The sequence below is a fragment of the Camelus dromedarius genome, chromosome 11 (assembly GCF_036321535.1).
Source record: "Camelus dromedarius isolate mCamDro1 chromosome 11, mCamDro1.pat, whole genome shotgun sequence".
Taxonomy (NCBI): domain Eukaryota; kingdom Metazoa; phylum Chordata; class Mammalia; order Artiodactyla; family Camelidae; genus Camelus; species Camelus dromedarius.
In genome coordinates this window covers 59,120,281-59,135,020 of record NC_087446.1, presented here as the reverse complement: position 1 = coordinate 59,135,020, position 14,740 = coordinate 59,120,281, and the positions used below count along the sequence as shown (strand labels likewise).

Sequence of the window (14,740 nt, the reverse complement as noted above, 5' to 3'; positions counted from 1 at the left end):
GTGTTAGATCTGGCAACTGTACTAATTCACATGGCTATTGGTACTGGTCTCTTAGATGCTATTTCCATCTATTCTTGTTGATCACAGTGGGCCGGTTAATCTTTCTTGAAAACGATTTCATTAGTCTTTAGTTTTACCCATTGTCAATAGATCTGAACATTTCAGCTCATCTTTCAAAGTCCCCTCCACCCCCATCATCAGGCTTCTCCATGTCTGTTCAACATCATTTCTGCCATCTTGCGGCCCTTTGGCCCCAGTCTGTAGTAGCTAGTTAGTCTGACCAAGGGGATCTTTTCAAACCTCTTCCATCGTTCCTTGCACTGGAACTTTGTGAGAGACAGTGAGGAGATGGGCCGTGTCCTCTAGTGCCTGACTCCCTTCTCCCTTATTCCCAACTCCTCCATTGCCTAAGCACTTACCACGGGGCATGTGCAATACAACAAACATAATAACAACATCTTCCATTATGGAGTGCTTACTATGTCAGGCACTAAATTATTTTACATGCGTCATCTCTGCTTAACAGATCTCTGCCAAAACAATGACACAATAAGGCAGATACAGGTATTGTTTTCTCCATGTTACAAATGAGAAAATCAAGGCTCAAAGAATTGAGAGATTTGCACAAAGTCATCCAGCTAGTGAATGCGAGAGCCAGGTATTGGAGGAGGTCTTTGAGAGGATGTGACCACTGGTTGACCCACGAGCTGGAAGCTGGACAAGGAGAATTGGAGAACCAGCCCCTCCCCCATCCTTGGAATATAGCATCCACTTGCCTTCCCCACACTAGAAGCTGACCAAAGGACACAGCTTTGAGGTAGTAATGTGTTGTTGAGACCAGGATATATGACTAAACCCAGTTAAGATTCTCTCCGAACTTTAATATTCTGGCCAGGGAGTGTGGAGAACTCTGCTCATCTTGCAACACACAAGACAAGCCTGGTGACTAAGTTCCCTTGATTGTTAAACCTGCCACCCACCAATCTCCAATGGTCTGCCTCTTCCTTGTCTTGTCTCTCCTTGCCCTTCGTGTAGGAGGCCAGTCTCTGATTTCACCCAGGAAGCCCCCGAGATTTCTAACCAACGCCAGGATGCAACCAAAGCTTTTTTTTTAAATTTTTTTGTTGTTGTTGTTGTTATTATTGGAGTGTAGTTGATTTCCAACACCAAAGCTTTTGGTCTTGACTCTGATACCTTGCTGGTTCCCACAGATGATGGAGCACCATGAGAAATGCAAGGATGTAAAAAAGATCCAGCGTCTGCGCCACACAGTCAACTATTCAGTTCAGTGGATCAGAGATACACACAAATCACTATCCTATAAGACAGTGTGTGAAAATACTGAGAAAAAAAAATCAGCCTAAAGTTTCGGAACTGGGAAAGGGCTTCCCAGAAGCTATGATAATTTAGTCTTTGAAATATAGGTAGCATTTTAATGGGTATCTGAACCATTTAAATTTACTTGTAATTTTATTCTGGCTTTCACTGCTTATTTTATTTTATTTTTATTGGTCTGCACTTCAGTTAGAGAAGTTCTTTTAAAACAAGGTTAACATCTTATGCATCTCTTATTTCCTAATATCACTTAGCACAGTGTTTTTCTCACACAGTAAATGATAAGCTATTTGTGATGTCACCTAAAGATACAATTTATTCATGAAAACAGTTCAATCAGATTTTCTGCAAGTGAATTTTAGTAAATGCCATTCGCTCTTACGTGTCCTTATGGCAGCCTGTATTTTACTTTCCGTCACATTCATCAACTTTCAAATATGAGTTTCTTGAGAGTCTTCTCTACTAGACTGTAAATCCCCTGAGAACAAGGACTGTGTGTGTGTTGTGTGTGTGAATCCTGGGTGCTCATAACATGTACATGTAGTAGGTGTTCAATTAATATTCGTTGAATGAATAAAACAGACCTCTCAAGAAACTCTTTCTAAAAGGGCTTCCTTCATCTAATGAGCTTAGGAAAAGTTGCCTCTTCTGCCATCCTTTTGGATAAAGCACAGTTGCAAATCAGCAAATGAAATCTCCAATAATCTTGCAGTCAAGAAATCTGCTTAAAATTGATTATGTCGTTGCTTAAATAAAATTGACTGTGAAGAGCCACACCTCCCCTCTTTTCCCTGAGAAACACTTGTTAACATTCTGCGAAATCACTATTGCTCAGACACTCTTAAGAAAGCCATTTGGGGGGTGGGAATCTGAATGTTGTATTTCAAGAAGTGTGCTCTCTTCTTGATCCTTTTCCAGCCGAAGAGACTGTGAATTCTAAAAGGTGGAAACCAGGATGATACCCTCCAGAGGTGGCCTCGTCCTCTGCACAAAGGAGGCTGCCCTGTGCTCTGATTCCTCAGTGTATGACAATTGAAGGCTTTTGTTCCAAGTAACCTGCCTGATGGAGGATTAGTTTGTCTCCAGTATTCAGCTATGAGCTTCACACTTACTCAAAAGGACTGTGAGAGAACTCTTTCATAGGGCTCACAGAGTCATAATAATAAGGATGAAAGGTTGGACACTATGTCTCTGAAGAAAGGTTAAATAATTGAAGTAACTATTTAGAGGAAACAAAAGTCCCAAGGAAGGACAGACCTGATGAAACACAAAGTAGCCTGCTACATGCAGTAGGTCTGTGTGAAGGCTGTGGGGCTTGTTGTCACCATGTGCCTCTATAAGCCCCGAGGCTGGTCCCATCTAATGTCTCCCTTCAAGTCCAGCGTTCTTTCTGGTTCCAGAACTTATGCCGCTGGTCATTCTCCACCTCTATATCAATATCAAAGCCATACTCACCCCCCTTTTTAGGATTATCATTAAATAAATGCTTCCTGTGTATCAGGCAATGCACCAAGTGCATTTCACGTTCATTTACTCCGTAAATATTTTTCAAGTTCCTCCTGTGTGCCAGGCAGACCTGCCCTTGGTGTTTGGAATACATCAATGAATAACACAGACAGAAAATCTTGCCTTGTGGAATTTATATACCAGCAAGCAGGGACAGATAATGAACATAATCAATAAGTAAGTTATGTAGTATGTAGGAAGGTGGTAAATGTTATGAAAAATATAGAGCAGGGAAAGTGGAAATGGGAGGTGAGCTGTAGTCTTAAATGGGTTGGTCAGGATGAATTTTACTGAGAAGGCAATATTTGAGCAAAGATATGAAGCCTGGAGCAAGTTAACCTTGTGGATATATGGACAAATAACATGTTGACCAGAACAAACAATCAGCTTAGAGGCTCCAAGTCAAGAATGTGTTTGTTGGGTCCAAGAGACAGTAAAGAGGTCAGAGTAGCTGGGTGTTGGGGCTTGAGGATTGACCCTACAGGCCTTTTGGACCATGATGAAGATTTTGACTTTCACTTGGAATGAAATAAGAAGCAGTTGGAGGATCTGACCAGAGGGGTTTCATATATGACTTATATTTTAAAAGGATCAGTCTGGAAAGGGCGATAAGCATGGAATTAGGGTAATGGGTTAGGAGGTGATAACTCCTATATGATAATGCAAATATCCAGGACTTGGGCCAAATACTGACAATGGAGTTAGAATTGATCAGATACTGAATATTTGTTCTGAACACAGAGCAACAGGGTTATCTGGAAGTGCTGTGTGAGGAAGAGGGAAGTCAAGGATGACTTTAAGACTTAATGGCCTCCATTAATCTTTACAGCAAGGTAGGTTATACTATCATCTCTATTTTACAGACGGGGAAACTAAAACTTAGAGAGATAATAACTTTAGATTATTTAGCTAGTAAGTAGCAGAGCTGGGATTTGAACCCAGTGCTGTCTGAGTCCGAAGCCTGGGCTTAACCATAATATAGCATCTATTACTGTGAAATCTGACCTTAGAGCTCCAAGAAACTGATCCCAGGTATGTTTCCTGGTTGCTTAATACCTTTTGGAAAACCAGTTTCCATTAACATGTTTCCATGCCTTAAACCCTAGTTTGTTAGTGACTGTACTCCTGTCCCCTAGCACCTTCTTTTCTTAGAGTCTCCCACTTCTGAAGCCTGTTGCTAACTTTCTTAATCTCCCTGACCACCAGAGCTTCTGTGATCGCCTTGATTTGCTCCACCATTTTGGACTCAATTTGGACTGCTACTGAAAGGTTTCCCCGTTGGTAAACCTTCATATTCCAGAAACTATTTTCTAGTATATTTGTCCTCTTAGACCCACTTTATATTAATTGATTCCTGACCACTTAAAAAAGTGAAAACCATGTGATTTTCCACGAGGAGGAGGGGAGTGTGTGATAGAGAAAGCGGTGCTGACTGTGACCCTCTTGGGATCTCTACGTTTTCCCCAGTCATGGTGGGAGAGAAAGGTGTGGCTGTAGCAACCAGGTTGGAGGCCTCCACGCAGGACAATTTCTGATCTGTTTGCTACTGACACCTGGCTTCCAGGAAGTCTTTCCCACGTTTGATTTTCTTTAACCCGAGCAACTTACTGTCTCCTTTTATCTCCCTTTGCAGCTTCAAGCAAACTTGTAATGAGCCAATGGTATTCCTTGAAAACTAGCATTGAAATTCCTCCCATAGAGTAAACTGTCAACATTGGGGGAAATGTGTGATTTGTGCTTAGGGCAGAAGATGAGTTCCCCAGCGGCTGGGGTGTCAGAGGAGGGTCTTCAAGGAAGGTGGAGCTGCCCAGCACAATGGAGACAGTGAAGCTCCCGGTTTAGGGGGCAGGAGGAAGCGGGGAGAGGCAGAGATGGACAGAGCAGGACAGAGGAGAGGAAAGATAAAGCCATCCAATTAGAAGAAGGCCATTCAGGGCACAGTATGGCTCCCCACACTTCACCACCACAGTCTACAGTCACCCTCAAAATCTGCTTGTCCCCAGGAGGCTTGATGTCCATGAGGTTTGTTACGCGTCAAAAGAAGAGGCTCAGTTTTAGGTTAAGGGTCTTCACGGTGTGATACAGAGGCATCATGTGAAGGAGACAGAACCAAGAGCACAGGAGGCAGGAGACAGCTTTGGGAACCACTGGTCTTGAAATCAAAGGTATTCAAGGCAATTTCCTAAATTTCAGAGGCAAGGAGACTTTCACTATTTCTGTAGTACCTCAAATGATTCTAATCTTCTGTTTATATTCTTATATTAATTTTAGTTTCTCTGCCTGAAAATACTCCAGTTCCAACATTTCTGCATATTGAAATCTTACTCAACTCAAATCCCATCCTTCTGGAAAACTTGATCATTCCAGCATGAAGTGAACTTTCTCTCATCTATTGCCTATATACCCAGTTTTTAAAGTAGATTTTAAGCTTTTGGAAAACAGAGGTTTCTTGAATCTTTAAAATAACTAACTTGTACTAGTCTTCCCTAAGAAGTCTTCTTCCCTTGGCTTGCTGTCCTCTAAAGTAAGTTTGACTCACTCTCCTTTTTAATGGCCACTCATAATTAGTTTATGTAGTTTCATAAATTCAAGTTTATGACAAGTTTGTATCTGATCATTCAAATTTAAGCCCCTTGAAATGAAAATTAAAATCAAAATGAGATAGCGCTATATTTCTATCAGAATTAAAATGACTGACCATGTCAAGTTTTGATGAAGATATAGAGGAACTGGGACTCCTCTATACTGCTCCTGGGAATGCAGAATGATACATACAACCTCTTTGAAAAACAGGTGAGCAGTTTCTTTAAAGGTTAAACATACATCTTCTGATACAGCCATTCCACTCTCAGGTACTTTCTCAAGATAAATGAGATTATATGGCTATATAAAGACTTGCACACAGATATTCATAGCAACCTCACTCATAATAGTCCATAAATGAATTCAATCCACATGGCATCACAAGGTGAAGGAATAAACAAATTATAGTATATCCAGATAATGGATGGACTACCACTGAGCAATGAAAAATAAGCTACTGATACATACAGCCATATGAGTGAATCTCAAAATCATATGCTGATGAAGTAAGCCAGGCATAAAAGAATACATTTTGTATAATTCCATTTATATAAAATTTCAGGAAATGCAAACTAACCTATAGTGACAGAAGACAGAACAATGGTTGCCAGAGAATCAGGAGGAGTAGAGGGGAGGAATTACAAAGGGTCTGGAGGAAAAACTCTTGGTGGTGAAGTATGGGTTCACTGTCTTGATTTTGGAGATGGTTTCAGAGGTGTATACCTATGTCAAAACTTACATTGTGCATTTTAAACACATGCAATTTACTGTATGACAGTTGTACCTCAGAAAGTTAATTAGAAGAATTTTAAGCCCCTTGAAGGCTAGAATCATGACTTTCTTTTAATAGCTCTGTGAAATGACTGGTAAAAGGCCACATACCCTTTGAGGACTAATTAAATATTTACTGCCAATTTTTTTGACTCAATCATAGTTTAGGAGTTTCCCTAAGATCATAAAACTTCGGTATTTTCCTGACACTGAGAATAGTTCAATAGATTAACATTTATTAAACTTTTTTTGGTTGAATCAACAAAATATGAGAGGTGCTTTTGATGAGTTTATCATTAGGCTGATTTTAACATATCCAGGGCCACAGATTCTTCCTATTTCACAACAAAACAAAATTCAGTAAATTCTGTAAAAGTTCAGCAGTTTAGTAAATGCAGTCAGACTAGTGGTACATCCCACAAGTTAAACACTTGACTGACTTTTGTTTTCGCACTAATTGTAATACTGTGTGATATTCAGGAAGAATTTTCACCTGTTTCTTGCTGATAACAACCAAAGTATTTACCATTTATTAAGCACAAATAATACCTCATACACCAGGTACTTCATAGAATTACCTTATTTAATCCTATAGCAACAATGTGGGAAATGATTAGTTAATTAAGCATTCCTCTTAAATAGATGAGAAACTGGGACTTAGAGACATTAATGATTCAACCAGGGTCACACAACCAGTAAGCAGTGGAAGTGAGATTTAAATACAATTTTGACCAAAGCCGTGTCCTATCTTTGCAGCCCCCAATCTCTAGGATTGTTCTTGCAAGAGTGCCATGGATTTAGTAATATTGCTTACTATTGTTAAACCAAAATGTGAATTCTTTACATTTTCAAATGGACGTGGAACAAAGAAGTTTTAAAATAGTACCCTGTTTATACATAATGATGCTAGACGCACACACTTGTGTATTACAAGATGATTGCCACTGTGTTGTAGGAGGTAATCAAGAGGACGTGACTGCCGTGTGACCCATGAGCTGGACCCAGGCATCAAGAGCTCGTCACCACCTCCTTTGTCCTTGGAATGTACCTTCTGTCCACCGTGCCCATAGCAGGAGACATTTTCAAGGATGCAGCCTTTAGAAGGTAATGTGTTGTTGAGGCCACCTGAACTGAATACATGACTGAATCCCGGTAAGTCCTCTACAGAAACCTTTAAGATTCTGGTGGATGGTTATGGAAATCTACTCATCTTGCAGCCGCCCAAGACAAGCCTTGTGTGTAAGTTCCCTTGCTTGTTAAACCTGCTGTGTATCAATCTGGAGTGGTCTGCCTCTTCCTTCTGTCTCTCCTTGCCATCCGTGTATGGGGGCCAGTTTCAGATTTGATGCGAGGAACTCCTGAGGATTTGAACCAACACACTACAGTGTGAGCTAACACCTCTATCACATTATGTCACACAATTACCTTTTGTGTGTGTGTGTGTATGTGTGTAGTGAGAACATTTAAGATCTACTTTTTTATTTATCTATTTTTTTAAATTGAAGTATAGTCAGTTACAATGTGTCAGTCTCTGGTGTGCAGCACAATGTCCCAGTCATGCACATACATACATATATTCCTTCACATATTTTTTCCATTAGAGGTTATTACAAGATATTGACCATAGTTCCCTGTGCTATACAGAAGAAATTTTTTACAAAGATCTACTTTCCTAATGACTTTCAGATGAGTGGATAACAGAGTGATTTTCATATACAATGGAATATTATTAAGCCACGAGAAAGAAGGAAATCCTGCCATTGTGACAACATGAATGGACCTAGAGGTCACTATGCTAAGCGAAGTCAGTCAAAGACAAATACCCTATTGTTACTGAGCAAAGCGCTCACTGCCGGGGGCGCGTAGAAGCCAGTACTGTGGCACCAGCTTTTGAGAAAAGAAAAGCTTTATCCCGAGGTCCACCAGCAAGGAGACAGGAGGTAGGGCCCAAATCTGTCTCCCTGACAGCAAGGTGAGGCGGGTAGTTTAAGTTTTAGGGTTTTGGGGTGGTGAAGAAAAGGCGGAAGAAAGCGGTCGGTCACAAAGTCTGAGAGCGTGATGGGTTCTTATGCGCAGGCGCAAACCGCTTCATACTTAATGGGTCACGTGCACCTTCGGTGGGAGGTGGTATGAAACACGTGCAATGCAAATTAGGCCAAAGGTCACCCACGGGACGAGCAAGTCAGTTCTGCGCAGACTCCAGTCAGCCTTCCGGGTCCCAGCTGCTTTCAGCCAGTTTTATCGTGTTAGGAGCGGAGGCGACTTTACCAAGCTGCTGCCTTCTCTGCCATCCTGTAAGGTAAAAGCCAAACTCATAGAGACAGGGTAGAATGGTGGTTACCAGGGGCTGGGGGAGGAGTGGGAGAAATGGGGAGAGGCTGGTCAAAGGGTTCGAATTTCCAGCGGGAAGATGAATAGGTTGTGGGGATGTGATGCACAGCACTGGGACTAGAGTTAACAAATACATTCTTGAAAGTCAAGTGAGGCGACCTTAAGTGCCCCTCCACTTTTCACCTGCTGGCGGCACCGCTTCTCCGGTGGACTCTGCTGTGTTGCTCTGGCTACCTTGATGGCCTTCTGGAAACACCTGCTGTAACCAGTGACAGAGGGTTTGCTGGGGAAAGCTCGCCTTCTGGGCTGAGTGCTTCCAGACGTTTCTTGTGACCATTTGTCAAATTAAATATTTATTCATTTATTTATTTTTGTTTCTTATTACTTAGAAGCCCTTTCCTTATAGTTATTTTAAGCTCTCCTTGTCTAGTGTTCCAGAGCACCCGAGGTTTTAAGTTGTCTATTTGGGACAAAATACTGCCTCTTGAGGATTTTTTTTAACTTTTTTTTTTATTGAGTAGTAGTCATTTTACAATGTTGTGTCAAATTCCAGTGTAGAGCACAATTTTTCAGTTATACATCAACATACATATATTCATTGTCACATTTTTTTCACTATGAACCACCACAAGATCCTGTATATATTTCTCTGTGCTATACAGTATAATCTTGCTTATCTATTCTACATTCTGAAATCCCAGTCTATCCATTCCCACCCCCCGCCCCCTTGGCAGCCACAAGTTTGTATTCTATGTCCGTGAGTCTGTTTCTGTTTTGTATTTATGCTTTTTTTTTTTTTTTAGATTCCACATATAAGTGATTTCATATGGTATTTTTCTTTCTCTTTCTGGCTTACTTCACTTAGAATGACCTTCTCCAGGAACATCCATGTTCCTGCAAATGGCGTTAATGTCGGTTTTTAATGGCTGAGTAGTATTCCATTGTATAAATATACCACCATTTCTTTATCCAGTCATCTGTTGTTGGACATTTAGGCTGTTTCCATGTCTTGGCTATTGTAAATAGTGCTGCTATGAACATTGGGGTGCAGGTGTCATTTTGAAGTAGGGTTCCTTCTGGATGTATGTTGAGGATTTTTTTTTTAAATGTCAACTGCTTCATGTCTTTGAGGTGCATTATAACTGGAAATGTCCAGAACACCATCCTATTCAATAATTCACAGGTAATTATCTTATTTGGCTCTCCCAGCCTCTCGTGTTCCCTGGGCATGCCAGTGTCCTGCCAGTGAGAGGACACAGAATGGAAGGAAGCCGGCAGAGGAGGGAAGTGTTTGATTGGGGTAATTGATGTTGCAGTCAATTCAGGTTTCTGATGTGGTTTCTGGTCTGAAAGTGTAATTTGGAAAATGTCTAACATTAGAGTACTTGACTTCTAAAATTATACCTAATGTAGACTAAACACCATCAAGCCTGTCAGGGGGATTTGACTTCGTAATGTAGGCAAAACCTTAAATAAACAAACTCATTGTGATCCCTTTAGGACTTGTACGCAACTCAGAGCCCCCCAATTCCATTATATTTAATTATTTATTGAAACCCATCTGAGTACTTGACTCTACACAGCTATAAATAAAAACCTAGGCCTCTCCCAGGGACCTCCCCAGCTAAATTCTGTTGATTAATATCCTGGTATGATTGGAGGATGGATTGGTCCAGAGTGCAAAAAAATTCTCTGAAGCTTACATTAATTATGAAAACCTTGAAAAGTGATTATCTTTTGTATTAGCTCTATGCCAAAGTTAGAATCATTTGTTTCTTAAGTACCTAATATGGTTGATGGTAAAGCTCTTAGGTTATGCTTCAGAGTATTATTATGTGGACAGATTCTTGGTTTGTTGATTAATGATTAGAATCATAATGAAAGTTGCTTGCTTTCACAAAGGACTAACCCCATTAGTGGCTCTGTCCCTACTTTCAATATTTGCAATAAACTGGGCCACAGAGGAAGTTTTGTAACGTGTATCATTACTATCAAGTAGACCCTTCAAAGCTCCAATTTTGCTCACTTGGGTTTAGTGTCTCGTCACCTGCAAGCCACAGCACAGTCCTCTGGGGCTTTGCTGCCGAAAGTGTGGTCTGATTGCCCAGCACCTTCAGCATCACCTGGGAGCTTGTGCAGACCACTCCAGCCCTGCTGAGACAGAATCTGTATTTTTAACAAGATCCCTAGGTGGTTTGGAGGCATTTTTCAAGTCTGAGAGACCTTATGTCTAGTCCATCAGCGAACTGTTAGAGCGCAGAGGTCTCTCTTCCTCCCCAGGTAGAAAACAAAGCCCGGAGGGATTAAATTCACCCAGTGGCTAACAGGCAAGTAGCGAGTGGTAGGTATATAGTCAGGTCAGGTCCTGCCCCCTGTGTTACTGACTTTGTTTTCATTGTCTGCCCACTGGGTCATTCCTCTCCCTTCTGTAAGAGCCTTATCACTGCCTCATCCAGGGAGGTACCAACTGCACCACCAGTCGAAGGAGACTTCCTCCCACGTCTCTACCCTGCCCCCAGCCACAAGGGGTGTGACTGAGGATGGGTCCATCAGCTTCTGTTGCTAGAGCCTCAGATCTTTAGTGGAGACACACAGGGACACAAGGCGCTTGTAGTCAAGTCATCTCATAGCAGGCCTGCAGGTTGAAGCCCCGAAGCTCCCTCCTGCTGCCCCAGGCCCCAGGCCCCAGGCCCCAGGCCCTAGGAGATGAGCTAGTTTCTGTGATGATGGATGTTCAGCATTTCCTTCTGTTCCAATCCTTAGACATAATCAATGTCAATTCTTTATGAAAAAGATACTCATTTTAGAATTTCCAGGCATAAACCAGTGTATGTGCCTTTTTAAAATTCTACAAATTGGTTCATCGCATAGACACCCTTCTGCATCTTGTGTGTTCACTTCATGTAGGCTGTAATTCCTTGTTGGGAGCCTTTGGGGCCAGTTGGGTTTAGGAGCTCAGAGTCTTTTGGATTTTAGAGTAGTGATACAGTGCTCACACCAAAGATCATATAATACAGCTGGTCTGAGGCGGCACCCCATAATTAAACACATTAAATGATTTTTGCACTGGAAAGTATGAATATTCTATGCACACGAAGTGAGATCAATTAAGACTTTACATATTTTCACATCAGGGCAGGTGAATATTTGCTGTCAAGTGAGTTTTGGACTGGTCAGGTTTTGCCCCCAATTAAGTTGCAAGAAAACCTTTCAGTTTCCAGTGTGTGTGTTGGATTTTGGAATTGTGGATAAGAAATTGCTAGCACGTGTAATATACCTTGGAGGTATGATTGCCAAACCAGTACTTGTAGATTTACCTCGATCTTTTTCGTGTCTGCAGAAATATTCCACTGCATGAAAATAGCATGATTTATTTAACCAGTCTTCTATTGATGGATGTTTAGGGTTTTCCAATTTCTGCCCTTATGTATAATGTTGCAGTGATCATCTTTGTGTGTGTTTGTTTTCATGTAATTGTACAAATGTGAAGCAACAATTTAAATGTATGAACAGAGCCAATCAGAGGGGAAAATATTGCTCATCTTCTAACTGCAAGTGATTTCTTCCATTGTTGAATGACATTTATGTAGAAAATTCTAAATGTGATGGTAGAAAATAAATCTTGGCAAAATGGAAAAAGCTCAGCCTTGGGAGTCAGGACTCGTGTTCCAGTTCAGGCCTTGCCATTTAACATGGGCAACGTTTTTTTTTTGTGTGTGTGTGCACCAGTTTTTCAGTCTATAAAATAGAGATCTGTAATGTGTGACTCTGACCAAGATTGATTTCCTGCGTACAGGCACTGTTCAGTGTGCCTGAGAAGCAGCAGGAATCCAAAATCAGAGAATCCCTGCTATGAGGAGCTTACATTTTAATCAGAAAAACCTACAATAAACATGAGAACAAGGTAAAGTATTTAGTATGTTAGGTAAGTGGCAAGGAAAACAATAAAGCAGCCAAAGGTAATAGGATGTGTTTTGGGCAGCGTGGCCAGGGAAAGCTTCACAGAAGATACCTGCACAGAGCCTACGAGGAGTAAGGGAAGTAGCCGTGCAGATGTTTGGGGAGGGGCAGTCAGAGCAGAGGAGGTGGTAAATACAAAGACGCTAAGGTGGAATCATGTCTGGGCTGTTCAGAAGTTCAGGAAGGCCAGTGTGGTTGAAGAAGCTTAAGTAGGTGGGATGGAGGGAGAAGCAGGTGATGCAGGGAGGCACCAGAGGGCTAGATGAAAGGACTTTAAAGGTTTAGTGAGGACTTTGGTTTGCACTGTGAGAGGAGACACCCTTGGAGGGCTGCAAACACGAGAATATTGTGACCTGCTTGGTGCTTTAAAAGGGCCTCTCTGTTAAGACTATACTGGAAGGAGCAAGGACAGAAGTGTGGAAGGGAGGCTATTAATGGAGACTAGGCAGGAGGCTGTTGAACTAATCTAGGCAGTGACAGTAAGCATGGTGAGACAAGGCTGAATTCTGGATATAATTTGAAGGTAAATCTTACAAGGGTTATTGATGGATTGATTTGAGGTGGAGAAAAGAATTTAATGATGACTCTGTGGTCTGTTGTCTGAGCAGCTGGAAGAATAGGGGCCAGCGAGTGAGATGGGGAGCAGGTGCTGGGAGACCAGGTGCAGGGGAAAGTCAGGAGCTCGGGTTTGGGTGAATCGAGTTTGTCTATTAGACATCCTCGTGAAGATACCACGTAGACGTTTGGATAGAGATGAGTCTGGAGTTTAAGGGAACAGGTTTGGGTTGGAGATAAAAATTCGGCAGTCATCAATGCATAGATGGACTTAAAGCCTTGGATGGGATTATGCAGGAAGTGCATGCAGGCAGGTAAAATGGGAGGTCTAGGGACTGGACCTGAAGGAACTCCAACACTGAAATGTCAAAAGCAAAAGAGATTGAGAAGGAAAGGACCGAGAGGGGGAAGAAAAACCAGAGGAGTGTGGTGTCCTGGAAGCCAAGCGAAGACAGTGTTTCCAGAAGGAGAGCGATCGACTGTGCTGAAGACTGCTGCCAGGTCAATTTAGGAGAGGAATGAGGCATCAGACGGTCCTTGTTAAGCTGATGAAAGCCATTTCAGTGGAATAGACGGCATAAAAAGCTGGCTGCATTTGGGTTCAAGAGAGGCAGGAGGAGAGAATGGGAGACAGTGAGTATGGGCAACTGTTTCTGGTGTTTTTTGTGGGTGTGTGTGACCAAAAAAGAGAAAAGCAGTGGAACTTGGAGGTAGCAGACGGCGTCAAAATAAGCTTCAATTTTTTTAGATGGAAAGATTAATGGCATATTTATGTGCTAATGGGGATGTTTCGGTAGAGAGGGAAAAAATGGATGCTGCAGGAGAGAGAGGGTGGTTGTTATTGAGCAACAGACTGGGACCTGGCCTCATCCAAGCTCGTCCAGAGTCATAGGAGAAACGATGGTAGGTGGGAGATGTGGTGGGGACTTGGGGGAGTCCTGGGTTTTCTGTTTTTCTTTTGTTTTTTGATGAGAACATTTAAGTTGTACTCTCTTAGCAAATTTCAGTTATACAGTCCAGTGTCATCAACTATAGTCACCATGTTTTGCATTAACTCCTTAGACCTTGTTCACTGCGGAGCTGAAAGTTCGGACTCTTACCAACCTCTCCCTATTTCTCACAGCCCCAGCCCCAGCCACCGCTTTTTACTCTCTGTTTCTAAGGATTTGCCTTTTTTTTCTTTTTGGATTCTACATATTAGTGATAACGTGTAGTATTTGTCTTTGTCTGTCTTATTTCACGTAGCATAATGCCTTCCAAGTCCATTCATGTCACAGAGGCAGGATTTCCTTTTTTCTCATGGCTGAATAATATTCTGTTGTGTATGTTGAAATATATATATATCCATCCATCTTCTGAAGTTCTATTTTTATGATTCAGAAGTGGGCAGTTAGGTTGTTAGTGAGAGTGGAGCCGCACTCGGGTGGGAAAGTGTGAGGCAGGCACTGCTGTTTGTTGTTATGGTCCCTATGATACCACCTATGAATTAAAACTATGCACACATATTAATTTGATAAAACATAAATATTTTTAAAAAGGAAGAGGAGAGAGTGTCTGGTTTACTTCTATGGGGAACAATTGTGTGAGGTAACCCTTAAGCGAATGGAGGGACAGAGCAACCACAGAGGGAAAGACAGACCAGGTGTAGGGTTGGGTTCTAGAAGTCACCAACATCAGAATGAGCCACTAGGGTATGAAA

At 41.7% G+C, this 14,740-nt stretch overlaps 1 protein-coding gene across 4 annotated transcripts in view; it reads left to right on the top strand.

Annotated features, from left to right (window-relative positions):
• LOC105096750 (17-beta-hydroxysteroid dehydrogenase type 6) overlaps window positions 1-14,740 on the top strand; it is a 147,237-nt gene that overhangs the window by 17,921 nt on the left and 114,576 nt on the right. For 3 of the 4 annotated variants that reach the window (XM_064491140.1, XM_064491142.1, XM_031462358.2), the window contains one exon: window positions 7,151-7,299. The gene's annotated coding sequence lies outside the window, so the exon portion shown is untranslated. Of the gene's footprint in view, window positions 1-7,150; window positions 7,300-8,386; window positions 8,495-14,740 lie in introns of those variants that run through there. The other variant, XM_031462357.2, reaches the window with a different exon arrangement.